The sequence below is a fragment of the Bos indicus x Bos taurus genome, chromosome 22 (assembly GCF_003369695.1).
Source record: "Bos indicus x Bos taurus breed Angus x Brahman F1 hybrid chromosome 22, Bos_hybrid_MaternalHap_v2.0, whole genome shotgun sequence".
Classification (NCBI taxonomy): domain Eukaryota; kingdom Metazoa; phylum Chordata; class Mammalia; order Artiodactyla; family Bovidae; genus Bos; species Bos indicus x Bos taurus.
The window spans coordinates 40,694,044-40,715,895 of NC_040097.1; the positions used below are offsets into that span (position 1 = coordinate 40,694,044).

Below are 21,852 nucleotides of genomic sequence, written 5' to 3' on the forward strand. Positions count from 1 at the left end.
AAAGTGAAGTGAAGTCACTCAGTTGTGTCCGACTCTTTGCGATCCCATGGACTGTGGCCTACTAGGCTCCTTGGTCCGTGGAATTCTCCAGGCAAGAATACTGGAGTGGGTTGCCATTTCTTTCTCCGGGGGATCTTCCCAACCCAGGGATTGAACCCGGGTCTCCTGCACTATAGGCAGATGCTTTACCATCTGAACTACCAGGGAAGCCCATATATATATATATATATATATATATATATATATATACACACACACACACATACATACACAGACATACATACATATATAGCTTTTCAGGTGGCATTAGTGGTAAAGAACCCACCTGCCAATGCAGGAGATGTAAGAGATGAGGGTTCCATCCCTAGGTCAGGAAGAACCCCTGGAATAGGAAATGGCAACCCACTCCCGTATTCTTGCCTGGAGAATCCCAGGGATTGGGGAGCCTGGGGGGCTGCCATCTGTGGGGTCACACAGAGTCGGACACGACTGACGCGACTTAGCAGCAAACATATTTTATATAAACATGCACACATACAGGTATATGCATATAAGCAGAAATGGTTTTACCCCCAAATTTGCCCTTATTAGGTATAAAGGGGTTGTGCCGGGGTCCAGCCCCGGTGGATCCAGGGAATTCGAAGCGGGGACGGCGTCGGTGAGGATCAGGAAACAACTGCTTAATTAAACGTTAATTAAGAATATAAAGAGTAATAGAATAAGGATAGCTCAGTAGGAAAATTCAGTGAAGAAAAGAGGCTGAATAAACTTCCAAAGCAGGGAATTTACGTCACCTACAAAGGCCGCAGGTGTCCTCCCGTTCTCCCGAAGGAGAGGAGACACTAAGGCCTCCCCGGTCAGATCTTAGAAGCCCAGGCAAAATTAGTAGGCTTGACGAGCTTCCCCGCCTCAGAGGAAAAACTCAGCTAGAAGGTGAAAGAAAGAACGACATGGGGAGACCAAGTTTTGGTGAACAAGGCCCGCACTTTATTTTCCAAAGTAGTTTTTATACCTTAAGTTATGCATAAAGGATAATGGTTCCGGGAAGGGGTAGAGTCATGCAGCAAGCCAGGCTTTCTTCCTGCAAACTTATCATATGCAAAAGCTTAGGTGATTTGCATCATCTTCTGGCCCGGAGGCCTGTTAACATTTTAAGACCCTTTCTTCAGAAAACTTATTTTTCTCTAAAGGAGATTGGTCAGGAGCCACCCTCCAAAAGCATTAGATAAAGTTGCATTCCTACAGAGCAAAGGTGTGGTGGGCTATAACAAGAAAAAGAATTAACTCAAGGGTCCCAGGTTACAAACATTAAAGCTACTACTTACACCAATTATATTAATCAATACACTGCCAAGGACACAGCAGATAAGGGATATGGAAACTTAGCAGCAAACATTGGCCCAAGAAGTGAAAATCCCTTCACCAATACAATTTCTAATCAATCTTTTAACTGCTCAAAGGAATCTGTATTTAGACAGTTTAGAACATCTCATGCCTCTCACAGTTGGGAGGCTCTGAGCAATCACATGTGGCCGGAAAAACCTATTCAGGCAGGCTAGAGGACTTCCAAAGGAGTTTGTAGGTTGAAACACTGTCACATCCAGGAATTATTAACTGGAGCTGTAAGCTAACTCTTTTTTCAGAGAGAGGTAGTGGGGGACAGCCCCCCGTAAAGTCAGAGGTGTAGGTGAAAGCACAAAGCAGAAAGTAGGCAGACTCTGGTTTTGGGGGTAGATGCTCGAGAATTTCCAGGGGGATTCCTGAGGCTCGATCCTGCCTTTGTGTATGCAGAGCCTCCTTCCTCCTGACCTTTGTCATGGGTGGAGCTCCTCACGCTGGCTCCCGGCAGTGATAGAATTCCAGTTGAGCTATTCCAGATCCTGAAAGATGATGCTGTGGAAAGTGCTGCATTCAATATGCAATATGCACTCAGTATGCAATATGCTGGCTCCCGGCAGGGTTGCAAGGGAAGAGTTGATGAGCTTTTATGAGTTTGAAGTTATGGAGGGAGGGATGCATGCATGCTAAGTTGCTTCAGTCCTGTGTGACTCTTTGTGACCCTATGGACTGTGGCCTGCCAGGCTCCTCTGTCCATGGAATTTCCCAGGCAAGAATACTGCAGTGGATTTCCATGCCCTCCTCCAGGGACTCTTCTTGACCCATGGGTTGAACCCCACAGGCAGATTCTTTACCACTGAGCTACCGTGGAAGCCCTGCGGAGGCATATCCAAACAGAAGTGTCTAGCAGACAAGTGATGAAGGATTTGAGTTGGGATGATTTGGGTTACAGTCCAAGTTGTAAGAAGTGATGAGATCTCAGTGGGTGAAAGCAGAGCAAGGAAAGAGCAGAGATATGGCAGGTGAAACTTGGGGAATATTTATGTCTAAGGGTAGAGGTAGAAATAGAAGCCAGCAAAGGAACTAATAGACATTACTGAGAGGTAGAAGCAAGGAGGATAAGATAGCCTATAAGGGAAGCAATTTAGAGACAAGGAGATAGTAGTATTGAGTGTTTGTTTATTCAAAACTTATTGAGCACACAAACTCCATGAAAGCAGGGTATTTGTTTTCTTCCCTGTTTAATCACTAAAATAAAATGTCCGGCACATGGTAGAAACTGTCTCTGTCTCTTCATGTCTGTCTGTTTCTCTTTCTGCACACAAACACACAATTTTTTTTTTGTTTGGTTGGTTTTCTAAGAATAAAATGACTGCCCCTTGGAATTTGGGACAGGACTAGATACTGAGGAAGTAGATGATTAAGGCATGTCACTGCCTGTAAGTCTTGGCCAAGTGGAAATGCAAATGTGAAGAAAGTGTCCAGTTTATTAAGCTATAGTCTTTTCACTCCAAATTCATGCTTCTGATGTGTCAGGGTGGCCGACTGGTCTAAGGCACCAGACTCAAGCTTCTGTTACCCAAATTGATGCTTCTGCCCTCAGCTTTGTGATACTGGGGCTGAAAGATTGCGAACTACACTTCTGCCTTTCTCCTGATTCCCTGTTAGATTCTGACTGTTGAGGGTGCTAGAGGACAAGAAGGGACTTATTCCCTCTTTTTTTTTTTTTCCCCCTTGGTGGCTTCCAGTGGGCTCCATGTCTGCTCCCTGTTCCTGAAACGTGCTTCTTGTCAGCATCACCCCAGCCTTCTTCAGCTCAGCAATGGGTATGTCCATTCCCACAGCAGCACTTAAATCCAGTTCATGCTTGTTTTTAACACATGCAGATTCTGCCTCATTGTGCGTTCCTGAGAAGCATCAGCATTAGCACATGTTCCATCCTCAGAGAGTTGAGTTCCCATCACCTGTCACCTGGGGTTAAAGCTCTGAGCTCAGAGAAATCAGAGCAAACTGAGTTGAGCCTCTTCCTTTGAGTTCCACCTCGAGAGTCCTCTGCTCCAAGCCTCTGTTTTTTATTGCTTTTGACCTCCTTCTTCTGTTTCTTCAGTTGTAGGTGTGAGAGTTTTTTCCTCTAGGTGTTATCTCTATGATACTTTGGTGTTTTCTGTTTGTCTTTTCAGTTACTTACTAAACAACAATATCTTGGTTTATAATTCTTTATCTTAAACAATCTCTTTTAATATAATTGGGGTGATTCTGTACCTTAATTGGACTTTAAGACAGAAATTGATAATAGGAGTGGTCCTGGAAGTGGACACTAATAGGTGGGTCAGAAGAAGGATTTCTGGAGAGGCAGAGAGTAAGAAGTTGCAAGGTCAAGTGTGAAATTTATACAAGGGGAAGGGTTTGAATTTCTGAATGCATCTCTTTAATTTATGTGTCTGCAAAGGCAGTATTAATATTCAGTGATATAGTGGATATACTGGAGAGTAAATTAATCCCAAAACAATCAAAGTGGCATGATTTTATTATTAGCAATAAGTAATACCTATCAGATAATTTTTGACTAATGATACAATTTCCACTGCCTAAGTAGAATCTAATTGTTGAGTTTAATTAGAATGTAACAATTGTTGTTTATGTAACATTATTTATAATACTATCTATTTTCAGTATCATTATTTGCAGAATCATTAATTTACAATAGGAATTATATAGTTATTTACACAACTGAGCTGTGTATGTGACATGAAATGATCTGACATACATAATGATTAGTGATCACCCTAGGAAAAGGAAAGTACAGTTTATCTAACTAAATATCCAATCTTTCAAATCTCTGCACTTATTTATTTTCCCAATGAGTGTTTCTGTATCTTCTTAATTATATATAAAGGGAATGCATTTTTTATTGTGTGGATTTTCAGCTATGCATCAATTTTTTACAGTATCTGTCCATGGCAGTCTATTCTGGCTTTTACTACAGATGCCCAGCAAACATGATTGGTATCTGTTTAGCTGCTTTTGTACTTTGTCTATGATAAAGAAAATAGTAATGTTTCCCTGGTAGATTTTAGAGTTAAGTACTATAACAAGAATATTTTAATCAGAGTTCTCTGTCATGTCTTGCTTCTACACATGAATGATTTGGCATTAAAAGAACTTGGGCATGTAATTTAACCTGAAATTCTCAGTATTTTTATTTCTTTATGTAAATATTGATATTACTTCATGAGTTTCTTTAGGATTCATTCAGAAGATACAGGTCAATATGATGACAAAGCCTGATGTGGAATACATGCTCAATTACTAAGGGATAATATTATATTTTTACGGCACTAAAATCCTTAAGAGTTTATTTTCTTATACTATCCAAAATCAACTGTAAACTAAAGGCTTAGTTCATATACAACAGAACCACTGCTTTTTTTTTCACGTTTAGTGGTAAATTCAATCTGATTCTTAACACTGAAGAAACTTGAAATGCACTGAGATTAATGTACCTAAAGAGATGACAAGAGGAAGTTATTAGTTTATGTCCTCTAAGACATTAGAGGAAGGATTAATTCTGCAGAGATGATCAAGAAATTTTTGATGTAAGAAAGAGCATGCAAGTTGAATCTGGAAGGATGGTTAGAATTGCATTAGGTAATTGGGATAAATCACACAGAATTATGTGATAAAAGCACATATACAAGGAGAAGTATATAAGTTGCTATTTTGTAATTTGAAGGTTACTGTGAGAGATGGTACAAGATCTTGAACACCTTTTTCTGGAGTCTTATATATTCTGGGTTATTGTGTATCTGTTAAAAATACAACCAGGCAGGATGGTGATCATGTGGGCTCCTTCTGAAACAAGCATAGAAGTATGAAAATTTAACATCAACTTCTATCTCAATCTTTCTAACATTCCATTCTACAGTAATACTTTTTAAATAACTGTTTCACCTGAGCAGCTCTAATGGATTAATAGGATCTAGATGTACAATTTTGTTGAGGTGGGTTCTGGGGAACAATAGGAAAGAATGTCAAAATTTATAAACAAGCTAGCTCCACTAGAATCGATGGATTCCATTTTTCTAGTCACTCATCAGTGGCATGATATTCATGAAATTTTTTTTCCCCAAATGTCTACATCATAAAGATCTGAGACAAGTTGTGCCCACTGTGCTCTATCTGGTTTCTGACCCACAAAATTGTGAGTGAATAAACCTAAGCCAGCATGTTTTGAGAATTGTAGGTTATACAACAACATATAACTGCCATAGAAATCAGAACCTCCTACAAGGGTCCTGCAGTAACAGCCTAAAACACGTGGTGCTGGTTTATGACTGGGCAGCACATAGAAGACTGAAAGGCCCCTGGGGGCTGCTAGTGGAAACCAATAGGCAGCATGGTTATTGCCATAAGAATTAGAAGAAAGAGGACTAGGATTGAGGTCATGTACTGGAAGCACAATTAGTAAATCAGAATCAGCTCAAAGTGTCAGTAACTTTCTATTAGCTGTCTATAATAATACCTGAGTAAAATATAACAGGAGAGAAACGAGCTAGATTTCAAGCATTATCTGGAGGAAATGGAGAAGAACTAAAACTTGGTGTTTTAAAATAAAACTTTCTCATCCTCAATTGTGTCCAGCAAAAGACTCTAAAATTAAAATGGATTATGCATATATCAAATACAAAGCATTGCCAATAAAAATGCATCCTTGGGGTAAAGATTACATCAGTGTTACAGTTATAAATCTCTTGGTTGAAAGCTCAGAAAGTTTGAAAGCTTCTCCTAGCTGGGCAAAACAGCGTTTGAGAATCTCAAAGGTGTACTTTTTAGACACTGAAAATAGCACTTCTGATAGTCTTAAGAACATGTTCTCACAGCACCCTGACTCAGTGCCCAAAGTGGAAACAAGGGTAAGCATCAAGAGACTGTAGGTGAAGCTTTTCTCTAGTGGAGTGTATTGTAATTTAATACATATAAAAAAAATTTTTAATAAATTACATGAGTTTGGACTTTAAAAAACCCAAATAAACAGAAACAGTTCAAATTAAAAGAGTTTGTTAGCCTGCAACTTTTTTGAGATATAGTTGATTTGCAGTATTGTATTAGTTTGATAGTTATTCAACATTTTTATAGATTGTGCTCCCTTTAAATTTATTACAGAATAATGGCTACATTCTCTATGCTGTACAATAGATCATTGTTACTTATCTATTTTATACTTGTTTGTATCTCTCAATCCCACACCCCTATCCTGTCCCTCCCTCTTCCTCTCCCCACTGTTATCCTCTAGTTTGCTTTCTATATCTGCGAGTCTGCTTCTGTTTTGATATATACATTAGTTTTATATTTTAGATTCCACACATAAGTGATTACATACTGTACTTGTCTGACTTGTTTCACTAAGCATAATACTCTCTAGGTCCATCCATGTTGCAAATGGTGAAATGTTGTTCTTTTATATATTGAGTAATACTTCATTATATTTTTGCATCTTCTTTATCCACTTCATCTGTTGATGGACAGTTGGGTCAGTTCCATATCTTGGCTATTATATATAGTGCTGCTATGAACATTGATGTGCATGTAACTTTTGAATTATTGTTTTTATGTATTTCTTTATTTTTGGATATATACCAAGGAGTGCTAGATCATATAGCAGTTCTATTTTTAGCTTTTTGAGGAGCTTCTGTATTACTTTCCATAGAGGCTACACTGGTTTACATTCCAACTAACAGTGTAAGAGGGTTCCCTTTTCTCCACATCCTTGTCAATTTTTGTTATTTGTAGATTTTGATGATAGCCATTCTGACTTGTGTGAGGTGAGCTTGCATTGTGGGTTTTTTAAAATATAAATTTACATTGGAGTGCAGTTGATTTACAATGTTGTGTTAGTTTCAGGTGTACAGCAAAGTGATTCAGTTATACATATATCAATACATATATCCATTTTTTCACATTCTTTTCCCATATAGTTTATTATAGAATATATAATCGCATTATGGTTTTGATTTTCATTTCTCTAAGGATTAGTGATATTGAGCATCTCTTCATGCACCTGATAGCCATCTGTATGTCTGTTTTGGAAAAATTTCTATTCAGGTCTTCTGCCCATTTTTCAATCAGATTGTTCTTTTGATATTGAGTTGTATGAGCTATTTTTGCATGCTGTGTATTAACCCTTTCTCATATTATTTGTAAATATTTCCTTCCATTCAGTAGGTTATCTTTTTGTTTCGTTGATGGTTTCCTTTACTACTGCACAAAACCTTTTAAGTTTAATTAAGTCTCATTTGTTTTTGATTTTATTTCTTTTGCATTAGGAGACAGATCCAAAAAATATTTCTGTGATTTATGTCAGAATGTTCTGCTTATGTTCTGTTCTTGGGGTTTTACAGTTTCAGGTCTTACATTTAGGACTCTAATCTATTTTGAATTTATTTTTGTATACGGTATGAGGAAATATTCTCATCTCATTCTTTTATATGCAGCTGCCCAATTTTCCCAGCATTGCTTATTGAAGAAACTGTCCTTTCTGCATTGTATGTTCTTGCCTCCTTTGTTGAAGATTAATTGACCATAGGTGTATGAGTAGCCTGCATCTTTGTATGGGGAGGAAACAAACTGAGAAAACAACTCAACTACTGACATTGGCCATTCTCTATGATGTGATGGGTAATTAATTCAATTTTTTTTTAAAGTAAGGTTATTCAAATTTTTATCTTATATTGTGTCAATTTTATTAAGTCCTCTTTTTCTCAATTTAATTTTTTAATAGTTGTGAATTCATCACCATAAAGTCATTTCAAAATTAATTTTTATTAACTTTTTGCTATGTATAATCTTTAGTTACATGACCTTTTTAATTTCTAATATTAGACAACTTGTTTTTTCTTGTTATTGTTGTTCTTCATCAGTATTTCTAAAACTTACTTATTTTCAAAAACCTAAGCTTTGTGGGGAGGGAGGTGGGAGGGGAGTTCAGGATGGGGGACACATGGATACCCATGGGTGATTCATGTCAGTGTATGGCAAAAACCACTACAATATTATAAAGTAATTAGCCTCCAATTAAAATAAATAAATTAATTAAAAAAAAACAAGCTTTGATGTAGCAATTTCTCAAATGTCTGTATGTTTTATATTTTAATGAGTTTAATGTAGTGTCCATACACCTACCTTCATTTTAATTTGTTCTTATTTTCTAGCTAATTAAATTGAAAACAGGTAACTGATGCTAAATTACTTTTCAAATTCATACATATAAAAGTGTAATTGTCCAACTAAGTGCTGCTTTATCTATATTCTCAAAATTTTGGCATGCTGAATTTTTATTATCATTACCCAAAAAATATTCCAACTTCCCTTACTTATTTTTTATTGACTCTTTGGCTATTTAGAGATGTTTTATTTAAATTCCAAGTGTTTGGGGCTTTTAACAATTCTTATCATTCTTATTTCTAATTTAATATATTGCATCTAGAAAAAAGTACTATGTAATATTTCTATTTTTTGAGTTAATTTACACTGACTTTATGACTTGGCATTTGGTCTAGCTGGTGTTACTCATGTTCCCTTGAGAATGATATACATTAAATTTCCATTTCACTCATAGAGAAGTAGTTCTATGAGAATTGTCTATCTACCATAAACAGCTAGAACACAAGAAAAACTGTATGAAGCAATGGACTACAGGAGGTACAACACTGTGAGTCCTGAGAGAAGGGAAACAGGAGGTGAACCCTACACCTCACCAAGCCGCCAGCAGTTTGCAGGCTGTGGAACAGGGAGGGGACTCATGGTCAGTAGTCTCATTTAATTAAGGAGACAGACAAGAGTGTGAGGCAACTGAGGGGGCTAGAATTTGAAAGCCAGAATATTCCTAAGAGAAAATTCTAGAGATCAATTCAAGAGCCTTTTTGAGCCATTCCCAATAGCAAGATCAGAGAAACTTTGTCATACATGAGGTATTGATTAGTATATTCATTTCCTTAGGCTGCTATAACATATACCACAAACTAGGTGGTTAGAACAACAGAAATTTACTGTCCCAGAGTTCTGGAGCATAGAATTAAAAAATCAAGGTGTCAGCAGGGCACAGTGCTCTCTGAAACCTCTAGAAGAGAATATTTACGTATCTCTTCTACCTTCTGGGATTTGATGAGAACCTTTGGCACTCCTGTCTTATGGATGAGTCACACCAGGGTCAGCCTGTGTTGTCACATGGCAGTCTTGCTGAGTTTTTCTTCTCCTCTTTTTATAAGTCACCAGACATAATGGATTAAGGGCTGACACCAGTATGACCTCATCTTAACTAACTATATATGCAATAGCTCCATTTTCAAATGAAATCACATTCAGAGGTGTTGGGGATTAGGACCTCAGCATCTTCTTTTGGGGGGACACAATTCAATCCATAACAACTAGCTTTCTGAGAATCATCATTCCTTAGAAATGAGTCCAAGAATAAAGGATTATTTATGCCACCCACAGCAAAGTACAAACACAAATCTCAAATAATAAAGTGATTTACAAATTACTTAGTTGAGAGCCAAAAAAGTCCAATACTCTTAAAGAAACAGAATAAAATCAGTAGCCAAACACATGAAATTTACAATATCCAGCATCTAATCAAATCTTACATGCTGTGCAAACAGGCAGGAAGATACTACCCATATCTAGGAAAATAAAAGCAATCATTAGAAGCATATTGATATCATATAATTAGAAGACAGAGTTCTTAGAGAATTTATTATAAATATGTCCACAGATAAAGGCAAATGTGAGCATAATGAGGAAGAAAAAAACACACAAATTTAAATTTTAGAAGTGAAAAATAAGTATCTGTGATAAGAAATATACTAGATGAAATTAACAGTGTATTAGACTATATAGATGAAACATTCAATGCAGTTGTAGATATATCAGTATTAGCTATTCTGTAGATATATCAATATTAACTATCCAAACTGAGGTACAAAATGTTTTAAGAGTCGAAAAAAGAATAGCAGCAGTGCACTATGAGCTGTGGGCCACTATCATATGATCTATCATAAATTAAATTAGAGTTCTAAAAAGACAGTTTGAGGAGTAGAGGAAAAAATACTTTGAAAGAAATAACAGCTAACATTTTCACAAATTTGATGAAAACTGAATATTCACATGTTAAGGATGCACACTGAACCTCAAGTTGTAAACAAAGAAATATTAAAACATTCAAAATGCTGAAAACCAGTGATAAACAGAATAACGTAAGACGTCCAAGAAAAAGGACTCATTATGTATAGAAGAAGAAATATAAGACTAATTATGGATTTCTAATCTAAATCTGTGAAGCCAAGAGGAAATTAGAATGGCATTTTTTAAGTGTTGAATGAAAAAAAAAGTCATTTCAAAATCCTTTAACCCAAAATGAAGACTTTTTAAAACATGTAGATGCTGGATAAATTCATTGTCATAAGATTTGCAATATAAACAATACTAAAGAAAATTATTTAAGCAGCAGGAAAATAAGCAAGATGAAAATTTGGGCCCACACAAAGAAATGAAAAGTTTCCAAAATAAGAAATATGTGGGTAAATACAAAATACATTTGTTCTTACCTTTAACTTATTTAAATCATAATAACATTTTTAGAGAAATGTTCTTAAATAATTTATTATGGTGTTTATAACATTAAATTATATACATTAAAATAGATGACAGCAATAGCATAAGGATGGGAGGGAAGAAATGGAAGTATAAATACATTTCTTCTCATTTTTACCCTTTTAAATCTTAAAAACATATTGAGAAATGTTTTTAATAATTTATTATGGTGTTTATAACATTAGATTATATAAATTAAAATACATAACAACAATAGCACAAAGTTGGGAGGGAAGAATGGAAGTATACTGTTGTAAGGTTTTAATAATAACTATGAAGATGCATGATAATATTGCCTACAAAATGGCAGAGTAGAAGGACGTGTGCTCATCTTCTCCTGCAAGGAGTCCAAAATTACTACTTACTGCTGAACAACCAGCAACAGAAGAATGTTCAGTTCGGTTCATTTAAGTCTCTCAGTCATGTCCAACTCTATGTGACCCCATGGACTGCAGCATGCCAGGCTTCCCTGTCCACCACCAGCTCCCAGAGCCTACTCAAACTCATGTCCATAGAGTCATTGATGCCATCCAACCACCTCATCCTCTGTCATCCCCTTCTCCTCCCACCTTCAGTCTTTCCCAACATCAGGGTCTTTTCCAATGAGTTGGTTCTTTGCATCAGGTGGCCAAAGGATTGGAGTTTCAGCTTCAACATCAGTTCTTCTAATGAATATTCAGGACTGATTTCCTTTAGGATGGACTCATTGGATCTCCTTACAGTCCAAGGAGCTCTCAAGAGTCTTCTCCAACACTGCAGTTCAAAAGCATTAATTCTTCAGCACTCAGCTTTCTTTATAGTCCAACCCTCACATCCATACATGACTACTGGAAAAACCATAGCTTTGACTAGATGGACCTTTGTTGGTAAAGTAATGTTGGATCCCATCAAAAAAAGATACCTCACATCCAAGGGCAAAGGAGAAGCCCCAGAAAGATGGTAGGAGGGGCGAAATTGCATTTAGAATAAAATCCCATACCAGCCAGAGATGCTCAGAGGGCTCAAACAAAATCTTGTGCACACCAGGAGACCCCACAGAGACTGAGCCAGACCTGCCTTTGAGTATTTGAGTGTCTCTTGCGGAGGTACAGGTCAGCAGTGGCCTGCTGCAGGGGCAGGGGCTCTGGGTTCAGCAGAGCTGGATGTGGCATAAGCCCTCTTGGAAGAGGTCGCCAACACAGAGCCACCAGAACTCACACAGGACTGGGGAACCTCACCAGAACTCACACAGGACTCTTGGACAGCACAAACTAAACCTTGTGTGTACCAGGACCCAGGAGAAAGGAGCAGTGAACTCACAAGAGACTGACCCAGACTTGCCTGTGAGTGTCCAAGAGTCTCCGGTGGAGGCATGGCTCAGCGGTGGCCTGCTGCAGGGTTGGGGGCACTGAGCGTGGCAGTGCATGCATGGGACCTTTTAAAGGAGGTCGCCATTATCTTCATTACTCCCCCATAGTTTGGTCTCAGGTCAAACAACAGGGAGTGAACACAGCCCCACCCAACAACAGAAAATTGGATTAAAGATTTACTGACCATGGCCCCACCCATCAGAACAAGACCCAGTTTCCCTCAGTCAGTCTCTCCCAGGAGGAACCTTCCATAAGCTTCTTATCCTTATCCCTCAGAGGGCAGACAGAATGAAAACCATAATCACAGAAAATAAATCAAACTGATCACATGGACCACAGCCTTGTCTAATCAATGAAACTATGAGCCATGCCATGGCCACCCAAGATGGACGGATCATGATGGAGAGTTCTGACACAACATGATCCACTGGAGAAGGGAATGGCAAACCACTTCAGTATTCTTGCCTTGAGAACCCCATGAACAGTATGAAAAGGCAAAATGATAGGATACTGAAAGATGAACTCCCCAATATGCTACTAGAGAAGAGTGGAGAAATAACTTCAGAAAGAATGAAGAGACAGACCCAAAGCAAAAACAACACACAGAAGTGGATGTGATGGAAATAAAGTCCGATGTTGAAAGAACAATACTGCATAGGAATCTGGAATGTTAGGTCCATGAATCAAGGTAAATTGGAAATGGTCAAACAGGAGAGAGCAAGAGTGAGCATTGACATTTTAGGAATCAGTGAACGAAAATGGACTGGAATGAGTGAATTTAACTCAGATGATCATTATATCTACTACTATGGGCAAGAATCCCTTAGAAGAAATGAAATAGCCCTTAGAGTCAACAACAACAACAAAAATCTGAAATGCAGTTCTTGGGTGCAGTCTCAAAAAGGACAGAATGATCTCTGTTTATTTCCAAGGGAAACTATTCAGTGTCAAAGTAATCCAAGTCTGTGCCCCAAACAGTAATGCTGAAGAAGCCGAAGTTGAACGGTTCTATGAAGACCTACAAGACCTTTTAGAACTAACACTCAAAAAATATGTCCTTTTCATTATAGGAGACTGGAATGGAAAAGTAGGAAGTTGAGAGATACCTGAAGTAACAGGCAAATTTGGCCTTGGAGTACAGAATGAAACAGGGCAATGACTAACAGAGTTTGCCAAGAGAACGCATCGGTCATAACAAACACCCTCTTCCAACAACACAAGAGACGACTCTACACGTGGAAATCACCAGATGGTCAATACTGAAATCAGATTGATTATATTCTTTGTAGCCAAAGATGGAGAAGTTCCATACAGCCAGCAAAAACAAGACCAAGATCTGACTATGGCTCAGATCATTAACTCCTTATTGCACATTTCAAAGTTAAATTGAAGAAAGTAGGCAAAAGCACTAGACCATTCAGGTATGACCTAAATCAAATCCTTTACGATTATACAGTGGAAGTAACAAATAGATTCAAGGGATTAGATCTGATAGACAGAGCCCCTGAGAACTATGGACGGAGGTTCATAACATTGTAAAGGAGGCAGTGATCAGGACCATCCCCAAGATAAAGAAATACAAAAAGGCAAAATGGTTGTCTGAGGAGGCCTTACAAATAGCTATGAAAAGAAGAGAAGTGAAAGGCAAAGGAGAAAAGCAAAGATATACCCATTTGAATGCAAAGTTCCAAAGAATAGCAAGGAGAGAGAAGAAAGCTTTCCTCAGTGATCAATGCAAAGAAATAGAGGAAAACAATAGAATGGGAAAGATGAGAGCTATTTTCAAGAAAATTGGAGATACAAAGGGACCGTTTTATGCAAAGATGGGCACAATAAGGGACAGAAACGTTATGGGCCTAACAGAAATAGAAGGTATTAAGAAGAGGTGGCAAGAATACACAGAAGAACTATACAAAAAAGATTTGCATGACCCAGATAACCACGATGATGTGATCACCCATCTAGAGTCAGACATCCTGGAATGTGAAGTCAAGTGTACCTTAGGAAGCATAACTATGAGCAAAGCTAGTTGAGGTGATAGAATTCCAGTTGAGCTATGTCAAATCCAAAGGAGATGCTATGATATGCCAGTGAAATGGAAAACTCAGCAGTGGCCACAGGACTGGAAAAGGTCAGTTTTCATTCCAATCCCAGAGAAAGGCAATGACAAAGAATGTTTAAACTACTGCACAGTTGCACTCATCTCACATGCTAGCAAAGTAATGCCCAAATTCTCCAAGCCAAGTTTCAACTGTACGTGAACTGTGAACTTCCAGATGTTCAGGCTGGATTTAGAAAGGGCACAGGAAAGAAAGAAAGAAAGTGAAGTTGCTCAGTCGTGTCTGACTCTTTGCAACCCCATGGACTGTAGCCTCCGTCATGGGATTTTCCATGGCAAGAGTACTGGAGTGGGTTGCCATTTCCTTCTCCAGGGCATCTTTCCAACCCAGGGATGGAACCCGGGTCTCCAGCATTGTAGGCAGATGAACCAGTGATCAAATTGCCAACATCCATTGGATCATTGAAAAAGCATGAGAGTTCCAGAAAAACATTTACTTCTGCTTTATTGACTATCTCAAAGCTTTTGACTGTGTGGATCACAACAAACTGTGGAAAATTCTTCAAGAGATGGAAATAGCAGACCACCTGACCTGCTTCCTGAGAAATCTGTATGCAGGTCAAGAAACTGGACACGGAACAACAGACTGGTTCCAAATCAGGAAAGTACCAAATCAAGGCTGTGTATTGTGACAATATGTGACAATATGGTGACAATATTGTCACAATATATGGTGACAATATACAGAGTGACAAATGTACAGAGTACATTTCACATGATATACTCTGACAATATGCAGAGTACATCATGTGAAATGCCTGGCTGGATGAAGCACAAGCTGGAATCAAGATTGCTGGGAGAAATATCAATAACCTCAGATATGCAGATGACACCATCCTTATGGCAGAAAGCGAAGGAAAACTAAAAAGCCTCTTGATGAAAGTAAAAGAGGAGAGTGAAAAAGTTGGCTTAAAACTCAACACTCAGAAAACTAAGGTCATGTCGTCTAGTCCCATCACTTTATGGCAAATAGATGGAGAAAGAATGGAAACAGTGAGAGACTTTATTTTTTTGGACTCCTAAATCACTGCAGATGGTGACTGCAGCCATGAAATTAGAAGATGCTTTCTCCTTGGATGAAAAGTTATGACCAACCCAGACAGCATATTAAAAAGCAGAGACATTACTTTGCCAATGAAGGTCTGTCTAGTCAAAGCTATAGTTTTTCCAGTAGTCATGTATGGATGTGAGAGTTGGACTATAAAGAAAGCTGAATGCCGAAAAATTGATGCTTTTGAACTATGGTATTGGAGAAGACTCTTGAGAGTTCTTTGGACTGCATGATCCAACGAGTCCATCCTAAAGGAAATCAGTCCTGAATATTCATTGTAATATTCAGGAATATTCCAGTGGACTGATGGAAGGACTGATGCTGAAGCTGAAACTCTAATACTTTGGCCACGTGATGAGAAAAACTGATTCACGGAAAAAACCCTGCTGCTGGGAAAGACTTAAGACAGGAGAAGGGGATGACAGAGGATTAGATGGTTGGATGGCATCACTGACCTGATGGACATGAGTTTGAGCAACTCTGGGAGCTGGTGATGGATATGAAAGCCTGGTGTGCTGCAGTCCATGGGGTCACAATGAGTCAGATACGACTAAGAGAGTGAACTGAACTGAACATGATAATAAATGAATATGGAGTTTGATAAATTTATGAGTACTGTAAACCCTAAAATATACAAAAGACATCCCAAATAAATATAATTATTAATCCAGCCATGGAGATAAAATGCAATCACAAACAGTGTAATTAAAAAGAAAACAGCAAAAAAATTGAAGAGTAAGGAAAAACAAGAAAAGAGCAGTGTGGTAGATTTCAATTCAACCACATCAACAATTAAGTATGGCCAGTCTGAATATTATAATTAAGAGGCAGAAATTGTGAGAGTGGATTAAAAATGATATCTATATTCTATAAAAAATGCTGATATATTAAAAGTAAAAAATATTGGAAATATGCAACAACTGAAGTGACTATATAGAAATCATACCACCAGACCTACTAGACTTTAAAAGTAGATATATTATCAGAAATAAATAAGAATAATGAAAAAGCATTGATTCTTAAAAAAGACATAACACACACAGAAGAGTGGAGCCTCTAAATACATGAAGCAAAACTAATAAGATGTAAGTATCTAATAAGTAGACATACATAATTATACCTAGAGATAAGACTGTTCTTTCAGAAATTGATAGTATATGTCAACAAAAACTTAGCTAGATTATTGAACACTTGGAACAGAACTATTAACTGTGCCCAATTAACATTTGCAGGGTACTCTAATCTATGATAAGAAAATACACAATTTTTCTTTCAAAATCAGCTTTGCTGAAATCTATTTCATTTGAAATTAATAGAACCACCCCAGCTTTCTTACTTAACTGTTGAAATGGTTTAGTTTTTTCTATCCTTTGACTTTCAGCACTCTAGTTCTTTACATTTAAATTGCAAACTATTTTATGATTAAGTAATAATTCCATTGTATGCATATGCCATATCTTTATCCATTCTCCTGTTGATGTTTAGGTTGCTTCCATGTCCTGATTATTGTAAATAGTGCAGCAGTGAACATTGGAGTACATGTATCTTTTGGAATGATGGTCTTCTTCAGGTGTATGCCCAGGAGTAGGATTGCTCAGTCCTATCATAGTTCTATTTTTAGGTTTTTAAGGAACCTCCATACTCTTCTCCATAGTGGTTGTATCAATTTACATTGCCACCAAGAGTTTTAGAGGGTTCCCTTTTATCCACACCCTCTCCAGCATTTATTATTTGTAGATTTTTGGTGATGACCATTCTGACAGGTGTGAGATGGTACCTCATTGTAGTTTTGATTTGTATTTCTCTAATAATGAGTGATGTTGAGCATCTTTTCATGTGCCTTTTGGCTATTCGCATGTCTTCTTTGGAGAAATGTCTGTGAGTTAGTATTTAATGTGGACAGAGTTTCAGTTTAGGAAGGTGGAGATGGATGATGGGTGATGGTGAAAGTTGCACAATAGTGTGAATGTACCCAGTGCCACTGAACTGAACAGTTAAATATGCTTAAAATAGTATGTTTTATATTATGTAACTCTTACTACAACAAAAAAAATGAAAAAGCAAAGTAGAAAAGTAAAATGTAACTATTTTAGTCAAGTACATAGATGGGTGTTAACTTTTTATCCAGTCTTCATCTCTTTTGAATATGTGTATATTTCATTTATATTTAATGTAATAATTCTTTTTTACTTTAAAACATTTTTATTATAAAAGTAATACAAATAAAGAAAAACTAAAATCTTAAAGAAAGACAAAGTCATCCATTTACTGTCCTGCCCTCCTATTATAACCACAGTTAGGAATTTATTTTTGTCCTCTTTTGGTATGTTATTTACAGCCATAATCATACACATTCATACACTTTTGTATCTTGCTTGTTTCCTTTTACTAAGTATTTTCTCATGTTTTATAGTGCTTTCATTACTAATTTTTAATGCTAACATAACACACCATTCATTAGCTATATATGTTTATTGACTATTTCCCCAGAGCAGGAGTTGGCAAACTATGGCCCTGCATTTGTAAATAAGGTTTTATTGGAATACAGCCATATCCATTCATTTGCATACTGTCCACAGTTATTTTTGTCCCACAAACAGCATAGTTGAGAAGTTGTGAGAAAATCTATATGGCCTGAAAAACCTAAAGTAGTTCCTTTTTGGCACTTTCCAGAAAATTTTGCTGACTCTTGCCTTCAACTTTTAAAACACCTTTCTAGACAACAAGTAATTAAGAGGTATTAACAAAAGTAGAAAAACTGGGTCTACTTAAGAAATGTTTTTAAGGTTCACAGTGTCCCCTACTATTAATACGTCTCCTGTAATATTCTAGCTATGATACAGTAGGGTGGTAGTAGTAAGAATGGGGAAAAAAAGGCCCAGTACTCTGGTAGGTAGCACTTCTTTGGTCCCTATTAATCTACATATGCAGTTTTATACTCTGGATGAGCGTGTTTTTAATTCTGATTTAAAGTTAACCAAAGAAGGAAGTAAAATTAATTGCACTGTGAAAACCAATCAAAAGAACACTTTCTATTGAGGATGAAAAAGCAGACTCCAGTAAATTTTCCATTTCTTCAGACTAGCTGTCCTGACCAAGAGGCACTGAGAAAGTTGAGTAAGGAAAAGGGATGGTGATCTCAAGAATGCTCTATCCTTCTGAATACAGCATAGGCATAAACTTGCATATAACTGTAATTAAACTGTCTCCAGATAAGAAATTTCTAGAGCTACTATCTTACTATTTTTTTTGTAACAAAATACATTCTTCTATATGGGAAAGTTTTATTCTTCAAAACAGAAAACTTCTGGAATTGGACCAGCTAAGTCATCTCTTACTATCTCAAATCAAAGATGAACCAAGCTGATGGTTCACAATCCAGTTCTGTGTGAATAAAATAAGCATCAAGAAGTATAGGTGTCATCTTCTAAGGGAAATATTCTTAGGATCTGGCAGCATAAATCCATCAGTGAGTTTGTAGTAGACTGTTGTGGAGTCAGACTCCACTATGGCCAAAGTAAAAGACATAGGCAATCGGGATCACCTTGCTATTTTCAGGATGCCTTCAAGATCCCCCTTATCCTGTTATGGCTGAGGGAAGCACTGATGGGCGTAGGTACCACAGACTGTAAACCCTTCTGCTTCTGTCTCAGTGCTGAGAAGGTGGATGAGCTGGAGATCTAGTAATCCCACACAGTTTACTTCATGCCAGCTTTTACTCACTATGAGGTCCAGGCAAGCCAAGAACGCTGTATAAGCTTGGGTGGCATCTCTTATAATTAACTCCATCATTTCTAAATACTTCGGGTGCGTGCCCATCCAGGTGTCCTCGGGGGGCCCGTGGGTGGGCGCTGCCGCCACCGCAATCGCCGCCCCGTCGCGCCTGCGGTCGGCTGGGACTCTCTGCGTTCCTCCATGCCCAGCCACGTGGCACGCCCGTGGTGCACCGCGCTGCTCTCTCCACGCCCCTATATTTAATATAATTATTGATAAGACTGACGTTTGTCTAACCTTTAAACATTTTTCTTTTTGTTCCACCTGGTCTTAGTTTATCTGTTTCTCTTTCTTTCCTTTTAAACTGGTTAATTCCTATATTAGCTTTTTACCTCTATTTGTATATTTTTAGTGGTTTTTCTTGTGATTCCAGTATGGATCTGTAACATATCACAGTCCATTTAGATTTAACAACATACTGGGTATTATAAAACAATAGTGAAGTGAGTGAAGTCACTCAGTCGTGTCTGACTCTTTGCGACCCCGTGGACTGTAGCCCACCAGGCTCCTCCGTCCATGGGATTCTCCAGGCAAGAGTACTGGAGTGGGTTGCCATTTCCTTCTCCAACAATAGAACCTTATAATAGTTAATTCCTTATTTCCACTATCTTGTGCACTATCGTGTCATATAAATATTTATATTTATGCACATTACTGACCTCATAATATAATGGTATAATTTTTAAAATTTCAACAGTCATTTGGTCTCTAAAGAAACTGAGATGAAAAAGTATTGTGTTATTATGTAAAAAGTATTTATTAGTGCCTATTTATCATTTCTGATTCTTTTCTTTTTTTCTTTTTGTCTGTATATATGTTTCATTTTGAGTCTTTTTCCTTCATCAGAAAGAATTTTCTTTAGGGTTTCTTACACTGCAGGTCTGCTGGTGATAGAGTCTGTCAAGTTTATTTTATCTAAAAATTGTTATTTTACTCTCATTTTTGACTTATTTTTCTTCTGCACATAAACTGTTGAGTTTATTTTAGATTTAAAATATCATTTCTTTGTCTTCTAATTTCACTCTTTCTAATGAGAAGTCAACTTACATTCAAAATTTTTTTCTGTGTATAATGAATCTTCTTTCTCTGGAAACTTTCAAGAATTCTTTGTATTTGGTTTTCAGCAGTTCGATTGTGATAGTCTAAGATCATGTTGTTATACCTTTCTTTGTATTAATTCTGCTTGAAGTTTGCTGAGCTTCTTGAATTTTGAAGTCAATGATTTTCATTGAAATTGTAATTTTTTGCCATTATTTCTTCAGTACTTTTTCTCTACCATTTTTATTTGTCTCTTGATGAATCCAACACACATATATTAGACGATTTAATATTTTCTTTAAGGTCACTGATTCATTGTTCATTTAAAAAATTATCTTTGTTACTCATTACTTAATCTTCATTTATCTTGACATTCACTGTTCTGTCCTCTTAATATCCAAGATGCTAATAAATTTATCTTTTTAAGCATTTTAAATAGTATTCTTTTCTATTGTAGGTTTTCTATTTCATTCTTTTTATAATTTTCATTTCTTTGCTGAAATTGGTTCCCTGTCTATGATCCTTTTAAAACCCTAAGCATAATTCTAATAGTTATTTTGAAAATCTTTTCTACTAAGTGTAAAACTTGGATCATGTTGGGGTCCATTTTTATTGACATTTTTGCCTCAGTGAGTCACATTTTCTGCTTCTTTATATGTGTGGTAATTTCTTTATTATTTTATAAATGTTCATAACATTGAGAAGACTCTAGATCATATCATCTTTTTATGAAAGGTAGTGTTCTTTTTTTATTTCAAGTGTTTAATTTACTTGATAATCACCTTGAATTAAGTTTAGTTTTATTATTTGCCAGGAAGAAAATTCAAGAAGTGTTTACCAAAATGATATGATTTGACAAGGTTCAAATACTTTCTTTCCACAGTGATTGGTAGCAGCTAACATCTCTGTTTTGGACATTCAACTATTAATAGTTATTTCCCACTGGAACATTTAGAATATCTCCCATAGGTGAACAGTTCACGTGTCAGTCAAGAATTTAGGGAAGATTAAAGTTGGATATGGGGCTCCCATCAACTGCATGTCCTTTCTTTCCAGCTTTTTTCTTATCAATGTTCAGCCACTTTGGCAGCACAAAGTTCATTCTCTGAAATCCAAAACAAATTGAGACCATATTTTTGCTTATAATAAAGCTGTTCTTCATCTATTAGTGTCCTCTTTGATTTCTTTCACCAGTGTTTTATAGTTTTCTATATATAAGTCTTTAGTTTCTTTAGGTAGATATATTCCCCAGGACATGGAAGCAACCTAGATGCCCATCAGCAGATGAATGGATAAGAAAGCTGTGGTACATATACACAATGGAGTATTACTCAGCCATTAAAAAGAATACATTTGAATCAGTTCTTATGAGATGGATGAAACTGGAACCTATTATACAGAGTGAAGTAAGCCAGAAAGAAAAACACCAATACAGTATACCAATGCATATATATGGAATTTAGAAAGATGGTAACAATAACCCTGTGTACGAGACAGCAAAAGAGACACTGATGTATAGATCAGTCTTGTGGACT

General features: G+C 37.0%; 1 pseudogene; it reads right to left on the minus strand.

Annotated features, from left to right (window-relative positions):
• Positions 1-18,914: 18,914 nt before the first annotated feature.
• On the minus strand, positions 18,915-19,422 carry LOC113880327 (annotated as a pseudogene).
• Between the last annotated feature and the right edge of the window lie 2,430 nt (positions 19,423-21,852).